Source organism: Furipterus horrens, unplaced genomic scaffold (genome assembly GCF_987537825.1).
Source record: "Furipterus horrens unplaced genomic scaffold, mFurHor1.1.pri manual_scaffold_17, whole genome shotgun sequence".
NCBI classification, from domain to species: domain Eukaryota; kingdom Metazoa; phylum Chordata; class Mammalia; order Chiroptera; family Furipteridae; genus Furipterus; species Furipterus horrens.
The window spans coordinates 26,896,306-26,920,957 of NW_028327187.1; the positions used below are offsets into that span (position 1 = coordinate 26,896,306).

Consider the following 24,652-nt stretch of genomic DNA (forward strand, 5'->3'; position numbering starts at 1 on the left):
ACTTGTTTTGGACTAACTTCTGACACCTGAATCTAAAAATGACCCCAGTTTTTCTCAATCACGTCAACTTTTTAAGGTACAGGATACCAAACCTTTGTCCCAAAAATCATACAAAATGTACATACAAAGGAAAATAAAGAAAAAAATTACCTCAATATACTGTTTATTTAGTTATTTTATTTATACAAAGGCTATATATTGTTACTGTAAATCAAATTGTGTACAAGTAGTAAAGTTCCGTGACAAAATATACATATTAAGGTATTTTATCTTTTCAAATGACAGGCTAGGAAATGCCAAAATGAGATACTTGAAACAGTCTCAGTTGGCAAAGGTTTAACAAATTGCTTCATGAGACACAGTTTTATGTGCAGAGGTGGGAATATAATGTTCTTTCTGTCAACAAGTGGCTCGTGTAGAATGTTTGGATCACCAGGTTTGAGGTCAGATCTTGGAGGCCAATTCGACCCCATCCAATGCTTCTCACGAGCTCTGCTGTCCCACATACACAAAAAACAGGGATACTTGGTGTATCCACGTTACTAAGAAGGAAGCAGACCGTTTTAAGGTCAATACAGATGATACGATTGTGCTTGTGATATTGCAACAGATCAATGACTCTCTTTATATCTTCATATTCTTCACAAAAACAAACTGAATGGCCAATTGGTATGGCACAAAACAAATTGCCATTGTGGAGAAGGACACACTTCAAGTCCCGCTTTGAGCTATTGATGAACAGTCGCCATTCAGTTGTGTTCTATATTGGAATTCCCAATTCCTCCATTAAACCCTGTATGTTATGGCAATACACAAAGCCACCATCACTTCGAAAGTACTGCAGAAATGCACTTTCTCTTGATCAGAAGTAGGATACCTTTGCTTCTTTTTCAAGCAAGTTTTTCTCATGCAGTCTTGAAGCTAGGAGTTCTGAAGCCTTTTGGATAGTCCCAAATCTCGTGCCAAGTCATTCAACTCATGCTAATCAAATCCCTTATGAACTGAGTCATCTTCATTTCAAAATATTCATCATTGCTGTCACTTGGTTCTTCACCTTACTCCTGTTTTTCAAAAGAGGGTAGTTCAATGAAAACTGGCACTGGGATTAAAGCTGAGTGAGGCACTGGGTGTAAAGCTGATGATAGACTAGGATACTCTAATTTACACTTATTTTTCTTGTTATATCCTGACGTTTTCACTATACAAAAGTAACAGTCACTTGACTGATCTTTGGGCTCTCTCCAAACCATAGGTATACAAAATGGCAATTTATCACATGTCCCCTTTGTCCACATCCATAAACTCTTGTCACACTAATTGCACACCATGTGAGGGGCCCAAGACTTATCTTGATCACCAAGTTTTACTTTAAAATATGTAAAATAGTCTTGCCTGATAAATGCACTGTTTGTCCTTTGGAAATGGTGAAACTGCCACAGATATAACAAAATGAATCAGGGTTCTTTAGGCAACTTATGATGAGAAATAGCAGAGAAAGACATAATCTGAAGGAAAGGAAGTAAGTACATATGTAAATAAAAAATAAATTCTTCTAATTCCTTGTATACAGACAAGAACTCGGACTACACTTTGGAATACAGTGATCCCTCACTTATCGTGGGTATTACATTCTAGACCCCCCTACAATAGGTGAAAATCTGCCAAGTAGGAACCTTACATTTATTTTAGTATTTATATATATTTTAAGGCTTCGTATACCCTTCCCACACATTTATAAACTGTTCCCAGTCCCTTATTGACCTTTTCCACTCCCCTATTAACCTTTTCCACACTTTTATAAACACTACTTATGTTCTTAAACATATTCTACACTCTTAAACCTACGTAACTTTAACAATATATGTATACAGTACTGTAAAATTTTATATGGGTACTCACCAGTGAAGTATACTACAACTTGAATGATGAAGATGATGAATTAGCTGTGTAGTACTGATGACGATGAAGGTGATGAAGATGAGATGAATGTACCGCACAGCAAAGAAGAGCATTACAGCTCTTCTAAAGACACCACTTCATCAGGTGCTTCTTCAGGTGGTACAGTAGTATCTTCTGCCTCTTCCATAACTACTACTTCCACTAAAGGCATAGGCATAACCAACCTCTTCTTTCGAGTGATGAACAAAGTTATGGGGAGTTGCTGGCACTGCTTCTTCTTCTGATTGAGAATGTTTTTTTAAACTAACATGGCACTGTCGATTGAATTTGCAAACTGCAAAAAACGAACCATATGGGGGTCCCATTCTTCAGCCACTCATTGAAGTTCTTTGGCCATTATGACCATGGTTGCAAGACAATCAAGTGTTAGGCCAACCTCCTCCTCTTCTTCAACCAATTGTTCATCCTGTTCCTCATCCTCTTCTTCACTTGCTGACTTAGTCAGCTCCTTCAGGTCTTCATCCATCAATGGTTTAGAGTGCACATCGATCACGGTAGTTATGTCTTCAGTAGTCATATCACTGAAGCCCTCCCCTCCCAGTATTTTTGCCACCTTCATGTCCTTATCCACCACAGAGTAATGGATTTCATCAGGAGAGAATCCCTTGTAATCATGGACCATGTCTGGCCACATTTTTTTCCAGCTGGCATTCAAAGTGTCACGCTTCATCTCCTTTATGACCTTTTGAATATTTTGGAGACACAATGCAATTGTGTACTCATGTCAGTACACCTTTAGTGAGAAGTCTTCATCCGAGTCCATAGCTTCAATGAGGTTTTGCAGCAAATTTCAGATGTAGAGCACCTTAAAAGTGTGAATAACGCCTTGATCCATTGGCTGAATGAGCGACATGGTGCTCGACGACAAGAAGTCTACCTGGACACCATCATATGTTAGGTCGACAGCATGGTCTCCAGCATTGTCCAGTATCAGAAGCACTTTGAAATCAAGGCCTTTCTCTGCCAGATAAACCTTAACCTCTGGGATAAAACATTGATGAAACCAGTCAGTCATGAGGAGTTTCATGATCCAAGCCTTAGGGTTGTGCATCCAGTACACAGGCAACACATTCTTAATTTTTGTTTTATAGGGCCCTTGGTTTTTGACTCATAAATAAGCCCTGGCTTTATCATAAATCCCGGAGTATTTCCACACATGATTAAAGTTACCCTATACTTTTGGGCCTTGGAACCAGGGGATTTTGCTTCTTCCTTCATAATGAAAGTGCAAGACGGCATCCGTTTCCAGAATAAGCCCATTTCATCCATGTTGAAAACTTGTTCAGGCTTATAGCCTCCTTCCTCAATGATGTATTTGAACATGCTATTGTTCTGCTCTGCCTCTGCTCTGGCTTTATCTGCAGAGGCAGCCTCTCCATGCAGAGAAATGCTCTTGAGTCCAAGGCACTTCTGAAATTTGTCAAACCAGCCCTTGCTGGCACTGAGTGGGGTTGGTCTGGTTGGAGTAGCACTCGAAGGTCCTGCTTCAGTGTCGTTGTCATTGTCCTCTTTTTCATTCTCATTACTATTATGATCATCACTTTTTGCTGCTAAATGATCGTACAGTTGCTTGGCCTTCGTCTGGATAGTGTTTGTATCCAGTGAGATATTATTTTTTTTTGCAATCGTTTATCCACGCAGCTAATGCAGACTCCATCTTCACAATGATCTTATTGCAGGAAGTAACCACTCTCTTTGCTGTTTTGTTGAAAGTCACTGATGCGGTAGACCTGATATTCTTCTTGTCCTTCTTTATATAGCAAACCATAGACTCATTGTTCCCGTAATGGCGGCCAACAGTTGCATACCTTCTCCCTTCCTTCAACATGTCGACAAGTTCCACCTACTCTTTTATGGTAAACATCTTTCTCTGGTGCTTGGGTTCACTGCCAGAATCCTTAGAAGATGCAGAATGTTTGGGTGGCATCATAGGGCTTGCAATAAATTCAGTCTCTAAGGAAAATTTCACAAAACACAACACCGCAGAGCAAAACTACACATAGCGATCGGAGGTAGGAGTGAAGTGGATAAGGCGAGATTCTGAACATATGCACACAGTGCAGGAGAGCAGACAGACTGCTGCTACGGTTACTGAGCCGATCAGTGCCCAGGATACACAAGACAATGCTCTGGTTGGTAGCCTTCCATCAATCAGCCAATTGTGTGCCTTGTACAATCTCACATAGGCAAACGTGCTCGAGCGTACATCTTGTTTTCAGCATAATGTATGTGTTCATCCGTAAAAAGAATACATACTGTAAATAGTGTGCAGTATTTTATTTCTAGTTAATATTCTTTTAATGCTAGAGTCATTTATATTTTTATATATTTTTTGAAAGTTTTAGGCAAAAATTATTAGAATTATAAATACTATGCATATAAATATGTATACAGTATCGCAAAATCCAGCAGTATAGCGAAAAATCTGCAATAAATAATTAAATATAAAAATTTTTTAAAAATCCCACGATACAGAGAGGCTGCGATAAATGAACCACGATATAGAGGGACCACTGTACTATATACTATATAGAGGGTCTACTGTACTATATAGAGTGGCACACAACCTCTTTACTTTTTTTTTTTTAATCAGGGGAGAGCGCGAACGCAGTCCCCCACTACCACAAACTACGTAGTTGAGTTTCCCACATTTGGGGAAACCTCAGGGGTCAGCACATCCGGAGTGCAATGGATAAGCCCCGCCCTGGAAAAACCACCCCCGTAATCACGGTATCTCCCCTGCCAGGTAAGTATGGCACACAACCTCTTGCCACACTGTCTCATGTGTAACTGAATAGCCTAGACAAGTATAAACCTGTCACTGGTCTCCAAGCTCGTCCCCCACCCTTCCCCTCTTGAGGGAGGTTTGCTCTCAGCCAATAGGAGAGCACTAGTGCTTCCCTCGATCCAGGCTCAATCCAGCCTAGAGTGGTCATATTAAGATAAGCTGTAGAGAAAAACTTGACGTGATAGAGGAAAACTAACTACTGTTTTGAAATCAGCATGCCTATTTCAGTCTAAAGCAGCTGAAAAATTGAACTCAATGGGAATTATGTTAAAAATTCTCCCCCTATGTTAAGGCTCCAGGTTCATTTCAAGCGGAAAATGATTGACTGGTGAGCAAGGTGTTGGAGAGTCTGGAGTGGAAATGCAGGAGCATAGGAGAAATAAGAACTGCAATAATTATTGAGACCTTAGTGTACTACATGCTAGTTTAATCCTCATACCAACCCAGATCAGGAACCAAAGGTTAAGTGACTTTCTTGACATCACACAGCTAGGGAGGGGATAACAGAACTATGACTTGGACCTGGGTCTGTCTATCCAGAGCACACATTTTCTCCACTATGCCATAATGCTGTATGCTGATACTATGAAGAACATAGGAAGGAAATTTGGAGGAAGAATAGAAGTCAAAACTCAGGCCAGTTCTGCTCAAGAAAAGCAAAAAGTCTCTGTTCTCTGATGCTCCCAGTTTCCCTTGCAAGCTACTGATGAACACCTGGTAGTAATATCAAAATGACCTGTCATATTTCCAGGGCCTGCCACACTGGCCCAGCATCCTATACCTATGCCAACCCTTTCATTCTGACTCTTATTTGCAGTGAGTTCTTGATGCCCTATTTTCTCAAATGTTAAGGGCTACCCTCTTGGACTCTTTTTCTGCCCTGGCATTTCTAAGAAATTATAGGAAGAACACCTACAAATCATAGGAATTTGGATTAAATTATTAATAATTGAGTATCTATTGAAATGTTAAATATGATCTCGGACACTGAAATAAATCTGGCAGGCAGGATTATTGGCCAGTAATGAACGGAGGACTTTGGCTCACTCAGACCAACAGTGGAGAGCGGGAAGCCTTATTCTCTTTTTATTAGGATTTCAAAAGCTACTAGAACAGGGGGTGTGACATTCCAGCCAACAACAGAATTTTACAAGTGAAAGAATTCTTACAAAGTGTCATTAATATGTAAAATACAGCCAGGGTAACTCCTGGTTTAGCTAGCACCTATCAAGGAAGCAAGGTAGACACACTTACCCTCAATGCCAGCTCCATTTTAAGACTTCATTAACAAGGAAGCAGATGGAGTACATAACTCAGTGGCCTCGACAGCCTAAAGCTGAAGGCGGAGACAAGAGTGGCTCATCATCTCCTGAGTCATGGAATGACACCTGGGTGGAGGGGCATGAGAATGCCCCTACCCAGAGATCTGTCTTCCTGCAACAATCTATTGTAGCACATTCTAGTCTAAGGTTATATGATCTTTAAGGTTACGAAATAGACATGCACCTAAAATATTTAATTCCTGGCTCTACCAATTACCATCTATAAGATCTTAGGGAAGTCACTTCTTTTCTCTGATTCTATGGTTCCTCATCTATCAATGCAAGTAATTGTTCCTTCCTTTCAGGGGTACTGAGAAAATTAAGAATTTATATAAAACACTCTAGCACAGTACAGGCACATGCAATGTTATTATTAATTACCAGACACACCCAACATAACAATTTTTGTTCTACAGATATTAATAGTCATTAATAAAATGTTAAAGGACTATATTTATTTACTTATCCATATACTTCATTATAAACAAAATTAACAATCTCATTCTATCCGGTACTATCCCTAGTGAACCCAATGGCCAACCTTCTGAGTAATCAAACTCCTGAGAGAGCAGTCGGACTATCTGTGACAAAAGATATGATGGAAAGGTGTAAGCACTTTCTATCAAAGGTCTTCACCTAGACTCAGAAGCACATACAATTCTAATAAATGCTTTCATGCATTTATTAATTTTAAATAGATAAAATACATTTAACATTACACATTATAAGGAAACTATGTGATTTAGTTTTCTTAAAATAAGACAATAAATGGCCAGAAAGGCCTAGTCTCCTCTCTCAAATCTGTCAGTACCAACATTTATAAATTAAATGGCTTGGTTTCTCAGAATCACTGGATGCTTAGCATGCATATTGACTGAAGAGATATGTGAAAACCTCATTTAGCTAAACATTACAGAACACATCTGAGTATTTTATCTTAATGGAAGAAGATAGCAAGTGGCACTCTGGAGGCTCCCAGTGATCACAGCTGGACCCATAGGCTTTGAAGATGAACAGGCAGGGAACCCCTAAGTTTAATGAACCCACAGCAAGACACACAAGTAAAAATGTAGCCTCAGAGGCACCATATACATTAGTAACAACTACAGGGGCACCATTTACATACACCATGAATAAATGACTCCCTCTTGAGTTGTGAAATGTGGTCATCCTGTGCACAACAACAGGTAAAAATGGGGAGATGTCGTAGGTGAACAGATGGATAATACATTATCTAGAATGTGTGCTTGCCTGGGTTGGCCAGAATCTAGCCTGACTGTCCAGGCCAGTCCATGACTCTGCCTGGTGGGTAGAGTTATCAACTTGATACACCTAAACTAACCAATTTCCCCAAATAATCAATGTTTCTAATTTGCCAGCATGCACAGGGTTTTCTTTAAGTAATACTGATTATTGGTCATACCACTGGATTTCTTCTATACCTTCCTAGCCTTGAATGATGTTTTTCCAGCTGGATGTAAAACCTGAAGCAGGAAAAGATTCAAGTGGCTCAATAATTCCTTTGGGGACTCAGGGTCTTTTGGCCCTAGGAACAACCCTTTAGCTTGGCCCCTTAAAGAAACTGTCTCCAATGGGAGACAGAGCTATAAGCTGACTTCAGAGGGAGGCCTGCTCCACTCTAGCATGTTTTCCAGGTGGCTCAACCACAGCTTCTCCTCAAACCACCCTTTCATTCCAATACAGCTTTGCTTACTATATGGCTTCTGTGGACCCAGAGCCTGCACATTCTGTCATTTTTCCCTTTGTACAGAAAGGGCAGGTAGGGCCGTTCTGCAACAGCCATGGCCATTCAGTCACAAGAAAACAGGGTTCTAAAGTCAGAAACTCTAGATTTGAGGTCTTACTTTGCCACTTACCCAGTTGTGTAACCCTTGCAAGTTGTTTAATTTCTCTGTTTTTTTTTTTTGCTTATAAAATGAGGTAATAATATCTATTTTGCAGAGTTTTTTGTATAATTAAAACAGATAAGCCATGTATATTACAGCATAATCTTGGTCAAGTGACTTAGCTTGACAGTTCCCTTGTCTTAAAAATGGGAAGAATAATAGTATCTACCTCATAGGGATTTTGTGAGAATTAAATGAGTTAAAATGTATAAATCACTTAGATCAGTACAGAGTAAGAGCTATCTATACAGGTATTTGTTAAGTAAGTCAATGTTGGATTCTTCTTCACTCACTCCACAAATATCTATCAAGTACATATTATGTGCTACGCATAGGGAAACAGAAATGAACAAGATTCCTTACTTTTATGGAGCTCAGTCTTATCAGTGAGGTAAGGCAGACAGTAAGTAAGCCAACAATAAAGTAAATAAGGCAGATATAAAATAATTATTTCCAGGAAGGGAATGAAGCAAGGTAATAAGAAAGAGAGTGATAGGGGGAAGATGAGGGACACTGTTCTATGAGGTGATCAGGGAAGGCCTTCATGAGAAGGTGACATTTAATCTGGTACCTGAGTACAAAACCAGAGCCAGATCTTGAGAGACAGCCTTCTAGGCAGAGAGAAGAGATAACTTAAACATCCTGAGGTGTAATTAGAATAGAATAAATGAAAAAATAAAGCAGCAGGAGATGAGGGCAAAAGGGAAGCAGAAACCTGATTGTATAAAGCCTTGGAGTCCATGTGAAGAGTTTAAATTGTTTTATAAATGCAGTATGGAACCAAGTTTATAATCCAACCACTTGTTCTTCATTTGGGGAAACCAAAGACTTGTGAGGAGAAGTAATTGTACAATATTACACAAAGAATTAATAGCAAACCTGGGATGAATACCAACCTTCCTTCATTCTCTAGAATCATGCATTTTATTCTCAGCCATATTATATTCTGTGCAAATTATATCATAACATTGCAGATTCATAGAAAGAAGTTTCAATTAATTAAATTGATTACCTGAAAATGGGTTTCAGGTCATTTATCCAGCAAGTCCTACAGAGAATACACTAGTGCTCAGTCCCATGCCAGGCACTTACAATGGGTTAGCACCACAGGTTTCTGCACAGAGAGACACTGAAAGCTGCCAACCTAGTCCCAGTCCTTCTAGTCTCATGAGAAGGAGCAGGTATTTTTACACTAGTCAGCAGGATGTAGGAGTCTGGTAGGAGGAAACAAACCCAGTCCTGCACACAAGCAGGCATATGAAGTATCTATCTTCCAGAGGTCAGTTTAACATAGTGAATTGATTGTGTGTTCATTATCTTTTCAAGGCAACTAAATGAAAAGCACTTATTTGTAATGGAATGCTGTCTCACATTGCAGAGTGCAGCATTAGTCAAAAGAAAGCATCAGCCTCGGAGCCCAGACTGCTAGTTTTTTCAGGCACCACAGCCATCACCTTGCTGGCCACAGGAACACAATGTTCTACTTTTACAATGCTCCACTAATTCAATCAAGAGCATCTGGGGCATCCTGTCATTCCCTTCCCAGAGTTTAAATAATCAGGCATTTAAAAAAATCTGATAAAGCTATTTATAACAAAAGGTAAATAAGTTTAGAATTCATGAGAGAGACAAACAATTTGGTTTACAAAGTAATGATTTTACGACATGTTTTCTTTATGGGTTATTGAAATGATTTAGTTTATAAGCCATCGTGAAATTACAAGATTATAAAGAAGAAATTTAATGTCACCTGTAACCTCACAACTCAGAGATAACTACTACTAGCTTTGCAGTTTTTCCACTGTCCTTTCTTATGCATAGAAAAAGTTAAACAAGGTTATATTATCTATACAAGTCTGTATCTTCTTTTTGCTATCTAAGATTGTGAAAACTTTTCCAATTCATTAAATATTATCAGAAATATGATTTCACTAATTTCTATATCATATTCCATTAAAAATATATGCCATAATTTATATGGTCCAGCCCCCCCCCCAGGGCAGCACTTTCCAAAGTGTGAAGATAAAATTAGCATTTGGTATATATATCTATATCTATATCTATATATATAGAGAGAGAGAGAGAGAGAGACAGAGACAGAGAGAGAGAGACAGAGAGAGACAGAGACAGAGAGAGACAGAGTGACAGAAACAGAGACAGACACAGAGACAGAAACAGAGACACAGAGGGAGACTCAGAGAGAGAGAGAGCACAATCCATGGTCAAATGAGTTCTCAAACCCTAGTTCAAACAAGAATTTACATTTTTTTCCTGCAAGACTGGTCTCAGAGCCTTATTACATCAATGTGTATTGAACTCCCTAATGGAACATGGTTTGCAGCATTTCCTGTTTGTTCACGGATCCCTTCTGATGTGGAGCATCTCCTTAGACTGATACTGTACAAAACAAACATAGTGAGTTACTGCCCCAGTGTGGACATTCAGGATGTTGCAGTGTTTTACTCTTACAAATCATTTTACCATAACCATACTTGCATAGAAATCTTTGTGCACTCATCTGCCTTTCTCTTTGGGAGAGAGTCGTTGGAAAGAAACTAATGAGCCCCCAAAAGAAGACTTCTGATTCTTCCCTATCTTGTTCTTTTTGCTGAGTCTCCATGGACCCCATCTCACAAAGGACCTTAAGAGAAAGATAGCCAGAGTGAAGGGAGGGCAGGGTTTGGTGGAGGTGGGCAAAGGAGGGGAAATGGGGACATATGTTAATAGTGTTTAAAATAAAAATAAATGACACAAAAAATAAAATAAAATTTTAAAAAGAGAAAGAGTCTCACTCAGACTGAGTTTCTGCGTAAAGGTCTGTCTCTTTGTAAATGAGGTGTTTAAAAACTGATTAGATAGTACAGAATGTTCTCATGTACCCAATGCCCACTTTCCCCTATTATTAACATCGTACATTAGTATGACACATTTGTTGCAATTAATGAATAGATATTGATACATTATAATTAACTGAAGTCCAAATTGCTTTATTCAAATTTCCTATTTTATCTAATGTCTTATTTCTATTCTAAGATACTATCCAGAAAACCATAGTATATTTACTCATAATATCTCCTTAGGTGTTTCTTTGTCCTGGCAGTTTATCAACCTTTCCTGTTTTTGATGAGCTTGAAAGTTAAGTGTTTTATAGAATATCCCTCGGTCTGTATTTGTTTGATGTTTTTCTCATGATTATATTGTGGTAATGGGTTTTTGGCAGGTAGAAGTGAAAGGTCAAGTGTCATTCTTATCACACGATTTCAAAAATATCAGTATACTGCCCTCTGGCATGATAAAGAGAAGGAACTAATTTATAATTACTTACATATTTATATAACATGTAATTCAATATGCAAATCTCATAAGATGAAATGGTCAGTATGAAACAGCCAATAAAACACCAATTACAAATGCAGACTGATACAGATATGCTGTATCAGTGACTCATATTCTATATGTTATTGATGCTGATAATATGATTTTCCAAAATGGAGCAAAATGTGTATAGTTTCTAAGAAAAGAAATACAATTACATCTCAATTCATACTATATTTGGGTTGCTGAAAAATTCAGTGTCTACCAAAACCCTTTATGCTTTGTAAAACAGATTTCAGTTTTAGGCTCTGATAATTTATAAACAAGATTTTTACCTACATAACTGTCCAGCAGTTCATCCGAAAGTCTAATGACACACAAGAGTATTTTTCGTTGTGAGGACTGTCCTATAATTGTATTAATGAATTCTACCTATTATGTGTCAATAAGAGCCCCCACTAACTCTGAAATACTATTTAGAGTACAATATTGTCCTATTGGGAGCATTTTGAACCACTAATCCAAAGCTGAAATCATAAGCAAAAATGTGTGTGTACACACATGTTAATTCGTGCCTGCAAGGGGTGCAGGGAGTGTATAACTTTCAGGTTTTCAAGAGTGTTCAGTACACAAAAAGACTAAAAAAATGCCAACAGGAATACTGTCACATACATCTCTCTGTGTCTTCATCCCCACAATGCACTCTAACAATGTAGAAGTACAGATGCTCCTTGACTTACAATGGGGTTATATTTCAATAAAGCCATCATAAGTTGAAAACGATTTAATATACTCAAGCTACCGAAAATCATAGCTCAGCCTAGTCTACCTTAAATATGCTGAGAACATTTACATTAGCTTACATTTGGAAAAAATCATCTTGTTGCTGCTTCCCAGCATCACAAGAGCGTATCATACCACATATCACTAGAAAAAAACAAAATTCTAAATTTGAAGTACAGTTTCCACTGAATGCATGTCACTTTCACACCATCGTCAAGTCAAAATACCACAAGTCTGACCATCGTATATCCAGCACCATATGACTGTCGCTGAATTGATGCCCAGTTACGTGAAGTGCGTGTTTTCATATTTATGGTCAGTATCCTTTATCTAAGATATCTAAGATCCACTTAAAAGCAGGCATAAAGGTTGCCTTGTCTGTAGCTGTATCCCTAGTCCCTATAATGTAGCTTGCTTGTAGTAGGTTTCCAATAAACATTTGTTCAGCAAATAATAAGTAAGTGTACATTTTAGTAGATATTACAGTGCTTAGCATGTAATATATGCTGAATAATTATTAGCTGCTGCTCTTGTCATTACTGTAATTATTATCATTACTATATGACGAGCTAATTCTATAACATGAGACTTTGTAGTCCTCACTTGCTGTAAACATACTGGATTTACTTCAATAATTAATGAATGCAGGATAACCACGGAGGGACAGAAAAGGCCACTACATCACAACGTGACCAGTAGGGAGTGTGGAGATGCGAAAGGGCTGGCTGGGCTCCCACAGGTAGCAGCTGAAGGGACTGGGAAGTAGCTCAGCAGCCAGGGGTTACCCCTGAGAAGGGCAAGGTCTACACCCCCAGCTGGGCTTCCCAGCCTACAGCAACAAAGTGGAAAGTAAAATAGTATCCAGCTGTGAAAAGCCACAGGGTTTTTTGCTAGCTGAAGAAAAATAGCTGGAGAAAAAGAGCACTTAAGCAGATTACATACGAAAATATTTTTGGCACCCATTTACCATGGGCTCAAGAAGAGGGAAGGCAGAGAGGACCAAAGATGCTTGGGGAATATTTGGTGCTGTGGCTTTGAGGGGAGAACTGGGGAGGCAGCTGACCGGGTACCAGTGTTGACCCATTCCCAATACTGAAGGCAGACCTTTCCACTCTGAGTGGCATCAACCTGAGAGGAAGAAAAAGCCCTGCCAACAGGAATTAAGCTGCCATACCCTCGGACCTTAAGTCTGACTCTTAAGTCTGATGGCTAATCATAGATTGAATGGATTAACAAATAAAGGAGACAGACAAAGGCAGTAGATCCCTGGTACTCTCCAACAGGCTGCCTAGGGCCAGACTGGTACATGATATGATGCCACCAGTGGCAAATCCAGGAAGTACAGGTCAATCTAAGAAGCAACAACAAACAAGAAGAGTCATAAAAATGGAGAGACAGAGAAACATCCCCCCATTAAAAGGAAAGGAAGAATCCCTGGAAAGAGTGCTAAATGAAATAGAGGGAAGCAAACTATCAGACATGGAATGGAAAACATGGATTATAAAGAAGCTCAATGAGCTCAGTGGAAACTACAAAGAACTCCAGGGAAACTACAAGGAACTCCAGAAAAACTACAAGGAACTTACTGAAAATTACACCAGCATGAAAATAAATATAGAAGCTATTCATAAGAGCCAGGAGAAAACGAAGAATACAATTTCTGAATTGAAGAACACAGTAGAAGGAATTAAAAACAGGCTAGAGGAAGCAGAAGATTGGATCAGTGAGCTGTAGGACAATGTAGACAAAAACTCCCAGACAGTGCAACAAAATGAAAAAAGACAGAACAAGACTGAAGAGGCTCTAAGACAGCTGCAGGACAACATGAAACGTAATAATATCCGTATCATAGGAATTCCAGAAGGAGAAGAAGAAGAGCAAGGGATAGAAAACTTCTTTGAAAAACTAATGACAGAAAACTTCCCCAACATGAGAAGAGAAAGAGTCACGCAAGTCCAGGAAGCACAGAGGGTCCCAATGAAGATGAATCCCAACAGACCCACTTCAAGACACATCATAATTAAAATGGCAACATTCAAAGACAAAGAGAGAATCCTAAAAGCAACAGGAGAGAAACGTTAATAACATACAAGGGAGCTCCAATAAGGCTATCATCAGATTTCTCAGCAGAAACACTACAAGCCAGAAGAAGATGGCAAAAAATGTTCCAAGCAATGAAAAACAAAGGCCTACAACCAAGAATATTCTACCCAGCAAGGCTCTCATTCAAAATGGAAGGTGAAATATGGAGTTTCCAAGACAAAAGAAAAATAAAAAAATACATCTTCACCAAACCAGCATTGCAGGAGACACTAAAGGGTCTGCTTTAAGAATATGAAGAAACAGAGAGAAACAGAGAGGAACACAAGTAAAAAGAAGGAAAATGAAAATGAATAAGCACCTATCAGTAATAACCTTAAATGTAAATGAATTAAATGCTCCAATCAAAAGACATAGGGTAGCTGAATGGAATAGAAAGCATGACCCACATATACGCTGTGTACAAGTGACCCACCTTAGAACAAAAGATCTACACAGCCTGAAAGTGAAGGGATGAAAAAAAGTATTTCAAGCAAATGACATTAAAAAAAAGCTCGGGTAGCAATACTTATATCACACAAAGCAGATTTCACAGCAAAGTCCATAAAAAGAGACAAAGAATAACATTTCATAATACTTAAGGGAAAAATCCATCAAGAAGATATAACTCTTGTAAACATATATGCACCCAACATAGGAGCACACAAATATGTAAGAAAATTTTTGAAAGACTTCAGGAAGGATATAGAAAGCAACACACTCATAGTAGGGGACTTTAACACCCTACTGTCTACAATGGGAAGATTTTTAAAGCAAAGAAACATCAAAGATATTGAGGCATTAAAAAACACTCTAGATCAAATGGAATTAGTTGATATATCTAGAATTTTTCACCCCAGAGAATCACAATATACATTCTTTTCAAGTGCACATGGAACATTTCCAAAAATAGACCACATGGTAGGACACAAAAGAAGCCTCAACAAATACAAGAAAATTGAAATTATGTCAAGCATCTTCTCAGATCACAATGGAAATTGGAAATCAACCTCAAGGAAAAAACTCAAAAACATTCAAACTCATGGAGAATGAATACCATGCTATTAAATAATGAATGGGTTAAGAATTACATCAAGGAAGAAATCAAAATGTTTCTGGAAATGAATGATAATGAACATACAACCCAAAATCTATTGGATACAGCTAAAGAAGTCCTGAGAGGAAAGTTCATAGCAATACAGGCCTACCTAAAAAAGAAAGAAGAATCTCTAATAAAAAATTTAGACCCTATAGCTACAAGAACTAGAGAAAGAACAACAAACAAAGCCCAAGGCCAGTAGAAGGAAGGAAATCATCAAGCTCAGAGCAGAATTAAATGACATAGAGACTAAACAAACAATTCAAAAGATCAACAAAAGTAGGAGCTGGTTCTTTGAAAAGATAAACAAAATTGACAAGCCTTTAGCCAGGCTCATCAAAAAAAAAGAGAGAGGACCCAAATAAATAAAATCAGAAACGAAACAGGAGAAATCACAACCAATACCACAGAAATACAAAGAATTGTAAGAATTTATTATGAACAACTATATCACAAGAAATTTGACAACCTGGGTAAAATGGAGATATTTCTGGAAACATATAGTCCTTCAAAACTGAATTAAGAAGAACTAGAAAGCCTGAACAGACCAAAAACAACTAGTGAAATTGAAGCAGTAATAAAAAGTCTTTCGGCACACAAAAGCCCTGGACCAGATGGCTTCACAGGTGAATTTTACAAAACATTTTGGAAATCACTAACTTCTATCCTCCTCAGACTATTCCAAAAAATCCAAGAAGAGGGAAAAATCCCAAACAATTTCTATGAAGCCAGTATTAACCTAATTCCAAAACCATGTCAAGACACAACAAAAAAAGAAAACTACCAGCCAATATCGCTAATAAACATAAATGATAAAATCCTCAACAAAGTATTGGCAAACCAGATCCAAGAACACATTAGAAAGATTATACACAACGATGAAGTGGGATTCATCCCAGGGATGCAAGGATGGTTTAATATTCACAAATCAATAAATGTAATACACCACATAAATAAAATGAATAACAAAAACCACATAATCATATCAATAGATGCAGAAAATGCATTTGATAAAATACAACACTCATTTATGATGAAAACTCAGAAAAATGTGACTAGAGGGAGCATACCTCAACATAATAAAGGCCATATATGGGAAACCTGAAGCCAACATCATACTCAATGGGCAAAAACTGAAAGCATTCCCCCTGAGATCAGGAACTAGACAAGGATGTCCACTCTCTCCACTCCTATTTAACATTGTTGGTGGTTCTAGCACAGTAATCAGACAAGAAAGAGAAATAAAAGGCATCCAAATTGGAAAAGAGGAAGTAGAACTGTCATTATTTGCAGACGACATGATAGTGTACATAGAAAACCCTATAGACTCTACAAAGAACTACTCGACCTAATAAGTGAATTTGGAAAAATAGCAGGTTACAAAGTAAATATTCAGAAATCGAAGGCATTTCTTTACACCAACACTAAAATTTCAGAGATAGAAACTAAAAGAAAAATCCCATTTACTATAGCAACAAGAAAAATTAAGTACCTAGGAATAAACTTAACCAAAAACATAAAAGACATGTACTTAGAAAACTACATAACACTGAAGAAAGTAATTAAGGAAGACACAAGTAAATAGAAGCATATACCGTGTTAATGGATGGGAAGAATCAACATCATTAAAATATCCATTCTACCCAAAACAATTTATAGATTCAATGCAATCCTTATTAAAATACCAATGACATTTTTCAGAGACCTAGAAAAAATACTTCAAAAATTGATATGGAACCAAAAAAGACCACGAATAGCCACAGCAATCTTGTGGAAGAAGAACACAGTAGGAGGAATCACAATACCTGTCACCAAACTATACTACAAGGCCATGGTAATCAAAACAGTTGGGTTCTGGCATAAGAACAAGCATATAGATCAATGGAACAGAATAGAGAGCCCAGAAATAAACCCAGGCCTATATGGTCAACTAATATTTGACAAAGGGGGAAGGAACATAAAATGGAGTGAAAAGAGCCTCATCAACAAATGGTGTTGGGACAACTGGACAGGGACATGCAAAAAAATGAAACTAGACCACCAATTTACACCACACACCAGAATGAACTCAAGATGGATCAAAGACTTAAATGTAAGCCGAGGCACCATAAATGTTCTAGAGGAAAACATAGGCAGGAAATATTTTAGATATCCCACGTAGCAACATTTTCACTGATATGTCTCCTATGGCAAGGGAAATAAAGGAAAGAATGAACAAATGGGACTCCATCAAACTAAAAATTTTCTGCTCAGCTAAAGAAAACATCAGTAAGATAAAAAGGGATCTAATCATTTCGGAAACTATATTTGCCAATGATATCTCAGACAAGGGACTGATTTCCAAAATATATAAAGAACTTATATGATTCAACATCAAGAAGACAGACAACCCAATTAAAAAATGGACAAAGGACCTGAACAAACACTTCTCCAAAGAGGACATACAGAGAGTCCATAGACATATGAAAGAATGCTCGACATCACTAGCCATCAGAGAGATGCAAATAAAAACCACAATGAGATACCACCTCACACCAGTCAGAATGGCCATCATCAACAAGTCAACAAACAACTTGTGCTGGCGAGGATGTGGAGAAAAGGGAACCCTGGTGCACTGCTGGTGGGAATACAGACTGGTACAGCCACTGTGAACAACAGTTCGGAATTTCCTTAAAAAAATAAAAATGGAACTGCCTTTTGAACCAGCAATTCCATTGCTAGGATTATATCTGAAAAATCCTGAAGCAACAATTCAAAAGGACCCATGCACCCCTATGTTCATAGCAGCACTATTTACAATAGCCAAGTGCTGGAAACAACCTAAGTGCCCGTTGTAGATGAGTGGATCACAAAACTTGGTACATTTACACAATGGAATGCTATGTAGTGTCAGAACATGAATGCAGCTAGAATGCACACCTGGACTTTTGGTATATGCTAATCAACCTGGCCCTGGACTTAGTCAGTCCCAAAAATATGCTGATGAACTTAGCAGTTCCCAAAAGATGTGTTGATGGACTGAAACCATTCCCAGGGAAATAGTAATGAACCTAGCCTGATATGTTAAGTAACCTGGTATGTGTGTGGAGGGGGGCGGGGCGAGCAATCAGATGTAAATGACCTGCTTAATATGTTGATAAACAAACTCACCCTCACCAAAATGTGTGGTCGACAAGTATAAAAAAGTTGCCTGCAGAAGTGCAGGTGGAACTCCTACGGGCCCATGAGGAGGACTGGGAGTCTCCATTCCCCGTTCCCCATTCCCCTTGCTCCTACAGGCCCTTGAGTTGGTCTGGGAGCTGCTTCTCCCCTTCCCCCCTTTCTCCCATTCTCCCTCAATAAACACATTGCCTAATCTCATAGTGGTCTCCAGGTGATTTCTCAGAGCAAGGCTGCCCCGACATGTAGAAGAAAGAAAGAAGGAACTTCTACCATTTGCAACAACATGGATGGAACTAGAGAGAAATATGCTTAGCAAAATAAACCAGGCAACAAAGGAAAAATACCTTATGCTATCACCTATTATAGGAGATTAATGAACAACACAAACACAAATGAGCAAAATTAAACCAGAGGTATTAAACAAGGAATAGACTAACAGTAACAAGGGGAGAGGGGGAAGGAAGGGAAGGGGGTAAGAAAGGGAAGGGCCTAGTGAAAGAATATCTATAAATGACCCACGGACATGGGCAAATGTGTGAGGACTGACTGTGGGAGAAGGGGTTAGCAGGATGCGGGGAAGCAAGAGGGTAAAAAAGTGAGACAACTGTAGTGGAAATACAAACAAAAAAAATTTTAGTGGGGGGAAAAAAAGAAAATATAAAGAATGGAAATGCAATTTTAGTGAATATTAGAAAGACAAAGATTTTCCTTCACACCGTATATTTTTCTCCCTATCATATCCCTCCAGAATTTGGCATTCTGAAGAAGTAAGTAATGACATAAGGTTCTTTGCATAACACTTATAAGACCAGTTGTTAATAGAGGTTTTGTTGACCAAGACTTTAACTGGAATGTCATGCCTAAAGGAGACATGCTTGGGCTCTGGTTGTTACCAAAAAGCCCTGAGGAACTAGGATTGACTTTCGAAGGTAATAAAAGCCCATGAGAAAAAAGACCTGGTACCTTGGTTGGTAGTGCGGTCCTCGGCAATCTTTCCAGGGAAGGAATGAAGGTTGTTTTCCTGAAAGATGTCTAGAGGGACCTTAAGGCACAATGGAAAACCTAAAGGACTTGGAAAAGACAGGTGTTTACAGGCAAGGCTGAATGGCAGGTATGTGGCTCAGCTTCTGTACCCTGCAGGGCAGACTGAAGGTCGCCCTAAATGTTCCTTGTGTAAGTTCCAGCAAAGCAGAACTAAAGATCATAAGTGATCATTTTGCTGCTCTTGTGTTTATGCAAATGAAAATAATAAATGAAAACTGGACTTAATGCAGTCCCTTTAATGACAAGGAGGGTAATCTGAGGGAGAAAAATAATGATTCAAGGAAAATCACAATGCCTAGTGGTAGACTATAAAGTAGTGCAGCTAACCATCTTTAAAGTTTCTTTTCATTTAAAATTTGTTTTGATTTGAAAATTAAACTATGTCTGTGGTAGCATCAAAGATGTTTAATTTACAGGAAAGAAGAATGTCAAATGCCTTGCAACTGGATATCTTTCCAATAAGACAGTCTTACAGATTTAAAGACTTGTTTGTGGGTTATGTTGCATAAATTAACATGTGTTTTCTGTTTTCAAAGGGCATAAGCCTATGATCTCATTACCTGAGTGATTGTCTGTACGTATAGGCCTCACTTAATCCTGTCTGCATTGCTTCCTCCTGAGACTCAACAGTTTGGCTGAACTAAGTGGCTGGGTCGGTGAACAATGGAGTGGTCTGTGGGCTTCACTTTAAAACTGGTTTCTTGAACTTCCGGCTTAGATGGAGGCATAGACAGACATGCTGCATCTCCCTCCACAACTAAGAAGGAATACAACTACCTCAAAACTAGAAACAACCAGAAGTTCCAGAAAATCAAACTACATGGAAGTCCAGGAAACAGAGATATAAAGAAGAAATACTCATCCAGACAGGTAGGAGGGGCAGAGCCCAGGCAGAGAGGACACGGTGCGGTGGTGGCAGCAGCGGCAACAGTAGCAGGCCGGCGGAAAGTGCAGTCACACATTTTAAAAAGTCAGGAGGGACACCTGGGGAGCATTCCCAGCTCCTAACCAGAGCAGCTCACTGTCCCATCTCCAGGGAAAATCTAGCCTTATTGTTTTTGAATGTGCAAACCAGTGGGGGTTGAGATGGAGGCAGAAACTGCCAGTCTCTCAGCAGAGTCCACTTGTTTAAAGGGCCCCCACAGACCTAGAACGTCTGCAGACCCACCCACCCTGGGAACGACAGCCAGGGCAGCAGCTAGAAGGGTGCCAGACCGGTGTGGAAGTGAGAGAAGTGCCTGGAAAAGGGGCGAGTGCTGGGCAAGCGGAATCATTCCTTCTCAGACCCATCCCCCGCATACAGCGCCACAACGTGGTGAAACATGTCACCCGTTACTGAGGAATCCCTAAGGCTCTGCCCCCTACAATGTAGTAGGAGCAACAGCTCTCCCTGGGAAAGGGAAGCAAACAAACACAGAAAACTTCCGGCCTAGACTGACATGCTCTATCTCCTGGCACAACTAAGAAGGAATACAACTACTGCAAAACCAGAAATAACCAGAAGTTCCAGAAAATAAATGGAAGTCCAATGTATGAAGTTATAAAGAAGTGGTGCTCGTCAGGACAGGTAGGAAGGGCGAAGCCAGGGAGGAGAGGTCAAGCTGTGCTGTCCACGGCAGCAGTAGCAACAGCTGCAGGAGAGAGAAAATGCCACAGCATAGTAATACGGCTTGGCCAGTTGTGATGAGTGCACCTGGCTCCACCCTCTATAGTGTAGGAGGTGTGACAGCCCTGCTCAGGAAGCAAAGTTAAGCACAAAACTGTTCAAGATGGCACAGATCATGATAGAGATCCCAGTGACGCAGCTGACCAGACAGCAAATTTCTAATCTAAGGAAGCAGCAGATAGAAAATCTTTCTGAGGCACAGTTCAGAGCTTTGGTTATACAAATGCTTATAGACCGAACAGCAGATCTTAAACAAGACAGGGAAGGAATGAAGGCTAGTCCTGCTGAAATGAACAAAAACACATACAAAACTAGTGGCGAGGGCAAGAAAACGAGGGATCAAATCAACAAATCAAAACATAGGGAAGGAACAAACAGTCAACCAGTGCAGGAAGAGGAAACGAGAAGTGAGGAAAATGTGGAGAGGCTCAGAAACCTATGGGGCAGCTATAAACGTGCCAACATCTGAATCATAGGGTTGCCAGAAAGTGAAGAAGAACTAGAAATGGAAAAATTATGTGAAAAAATAATGAAGTAGAACTTCCCTAACTTGGGGAAGGAAATAGACTTACAGGTTCAGGAAGCACAGAGAGTTCCAAAAAAACTGGACGCAGGGAGAATCACACCAAGACACATTATAATCAAAATGTCAAAAATAAGGGGAAAGAGAGAATCTTAAAAGCAGCAAAAGGGAAGAAGAAAATTACATACAAAGGGGTCCCAAGAAGTCTCCCAGCTGATTTCTTAGAAGAAGCTCTGCAGACAAGAAGAAACTGGCAAGAAATATTCAAAGTAATGAAAAGCAGAAACCTACAACCACAATTACTCTATCCAGTGAAGCTGTCATTCAGAACAGAAGGGCAGAGAAAGTGCTTCCAGGACAAAGTAAAACTGAAGGAGTTCATCCGATCCAAACCACTGTTATATGAAATGTTAAAGGAACTTGTTTAGGAGAAAGAGAATCAAAACTATGAACATTAAAATGAAAACTGTATCACAACAACCAACAACAGAAGCTAGGGAACTGAAACAAAGACAAACTAAGTAGGCAACGAGAGTGGGAAAAGAATTATAGGTATGGGGAACATTACAGGGGGAGGTAAGCAGGGAGGATGAAGAGGGGAAAAGGAGTGAGATGGTACAGGAATTAAGAAGCATAGTAGGAGGGAGTGGAGTAGATAGGAAGATGTTGAGAATAACTATATGCACAACCAATGGGCATGGACTAAGGTGGAGGACCACTGGAGGGAGGGATGTCACTGGGTGGAGGGGGACAAAGGGAAAAGAAATTGAGACAATTGTAACAGCATAATCAATAAAACATATTAAAAAATAAAAACTGGTTTCTCTTTTCTATCCTAATGGCTTGGACATAAAGGGCCCAGCTGTCTGAGAGGGGGGAAACCTAAAATATTTCCCTTAGCCCAAACTAAGTATAATGAGCAAAAATGTTTTGACAGGTGAGACGTGCCTGGCACACCTTCCTCCAAAGAACCCCTTTTTTTCCCTAATGTGGGACATTGAAAATTTTTTCCTGCCTTTTATCATCTAGTGGTTATGGATTGAATGATGTTTTTTAACCCTGTAGCCAAATCTGTTGCCCCCAGATTACAACAAGGATGCCAACCTGTTAAATCAAGCACACTGTTATCCAGGGACAGCCAACTGACCTGGAGTCTGCAAGATCCTTCCCCATGTGGGAAGACCACCCTCCCCTCCACACACCCACTCTTATTAGGGACTTCTGTACCCAAAGGTAGGTAGGACAACGACCATGTCCAGCTTGAAGCAGCTAGAGGAGATTGAGACCTTCGCCTATTGTCCTTTATAAGATTATAAAGGGTCTTAAATCTGAGAGGGAGGCACTGTTATTTTTTATTGTTTAAAAATTTATTTATTTGTTTGAAAAAAATAATATAGGAAAGGGTGAAGCTGGAGAGCTGTAGGTACGACCCATGGGCATGGACTGGGGGGCGTGGGATTGCTGGGGGAGGGGTGGTGCTGGATGGCGGAGAGCAAGCGGGGAAAGATTTGAACTACTGTAACAATATAATCAATAAAATATACTTAAAAATAAAAAAAACAAAAAATAAAATTTTAAATAAATAAATAAATGCAAGCCCACTAGTTAATTTAGTGGCCTTGGAAAGGTTACATGGAAAGGTATATGGCAGTATTGTATAGTGGTTCCACACACAAGCTGTGAAGATAATGAGGGTTTAATGCCAGGCTTTGTCTTTTACTATCAACATGACCTTGAACAAGTTATTCGTCTCCTTTAAGTTTCTTTATATATAAAGTGAAGATAATTATAGTATCTAAGTCCACAGGGTGGTATGAAAATCAAACGAGATAATACAGGTAAAATGTTTAGCATAGTATTTGACATAGAGTCAACATTTAAATAAGAACTATAACTCAGAGATTCAGCCTTTAGTATATTTTATGAAAAAAACCTTCATATAATTATGTCAATTCAGGTTAGTAGGTGGAAAAATGCCAATTTTTAAATGCCACTGCTAGATTGGAGACTCTGAACATGCAGAAACTGAAATTAAAAACCAATACCATTGGCGATCACGTCAAAGAAAATGAAATACTTTTATGCACTTAATAATATTTGTACAAGATACATAAGCTGAAAATAAAATACCGATAAAACAAATTTTTAAAAGATATAAATAAATGGAGGGACATACTGTGCTCATATAGTAGGAGACTTGACATGGTAAAATATCAATTTTCATCCAAAATGATTTATAGGTTTAATACAATTCCTATAAAAACCCATGCAACATTTTTTGTGGACTTAGGCAAGTTTATTATAAAATGTATATGTAAAGGTGAAAGCTTTAGAATAGCTAAAATAATTTACAAAAAAAAAAATCAAAGTGATGGGAATTACTCTACTCAACATTAAAGTTTACTATACAGCTACAGTAATCACTAGTATGTGATATTGGCAGGGAAATATACACATAGATCAATGGAACTGACTAGAGAGGTCAGAAATAGATGCAACCAAATATGCCCAACTGATTTTTGAAAAAATTGCCAAAACATTTCAATGGAGGAAGGATAAACTTTTGAACAAATGTTGCTGAAGACATTGGACACTTGAAGGGCATTTTAAAAAAATAGAGAAAGAATCTCAATAAACCTAACACTTTGTTTATAAAAATACCCAAAATAGATCATGAATCTCAAGCAAAAACACCAGTTATCAGTACCAGGAAAGGACTCTGCTTTCATAGAAGATAGCAAAAATAATAATTATGTCAATCACCAAGATACTTACTGCATCTTGGCACTGGCATCATCAAAGAAAACACAAAACAGTGAAGCACTGGATGGAACAACATTTTTGTTACATAAATAAGAGATAGAGCAAGATCACCTTCAGTAGTGGGCATTGGTCTCTCCTTGCAACCATAGCAGGGCAATTGGCCTGAATGCACCTCTCATATCCCCAGAGAGCATAGATGAATCAGTGAGATTGGCCAGGTGCCATATGACTCATACACTTAA

General features: G+C 38.8%; 1 non-coding gene across 1 annotated transcript; it reads right to left on the minus strand.

The window, feature by feature from the left end:
• Positions 1-4,549: 4,549 nt before the first annotated feature.
• Positions 4,550-4,713, minus strand: LOC149990732 (U1 spliceosomal RNA). The gene has a single exon (XR_016508759.1). It is a non-coding gene; the product is annotated as a U1 spliceosomal RNA (small nuclear RNA).
• Positions 4,714-24,652: the final 19,939 nt, after the last annotated feature.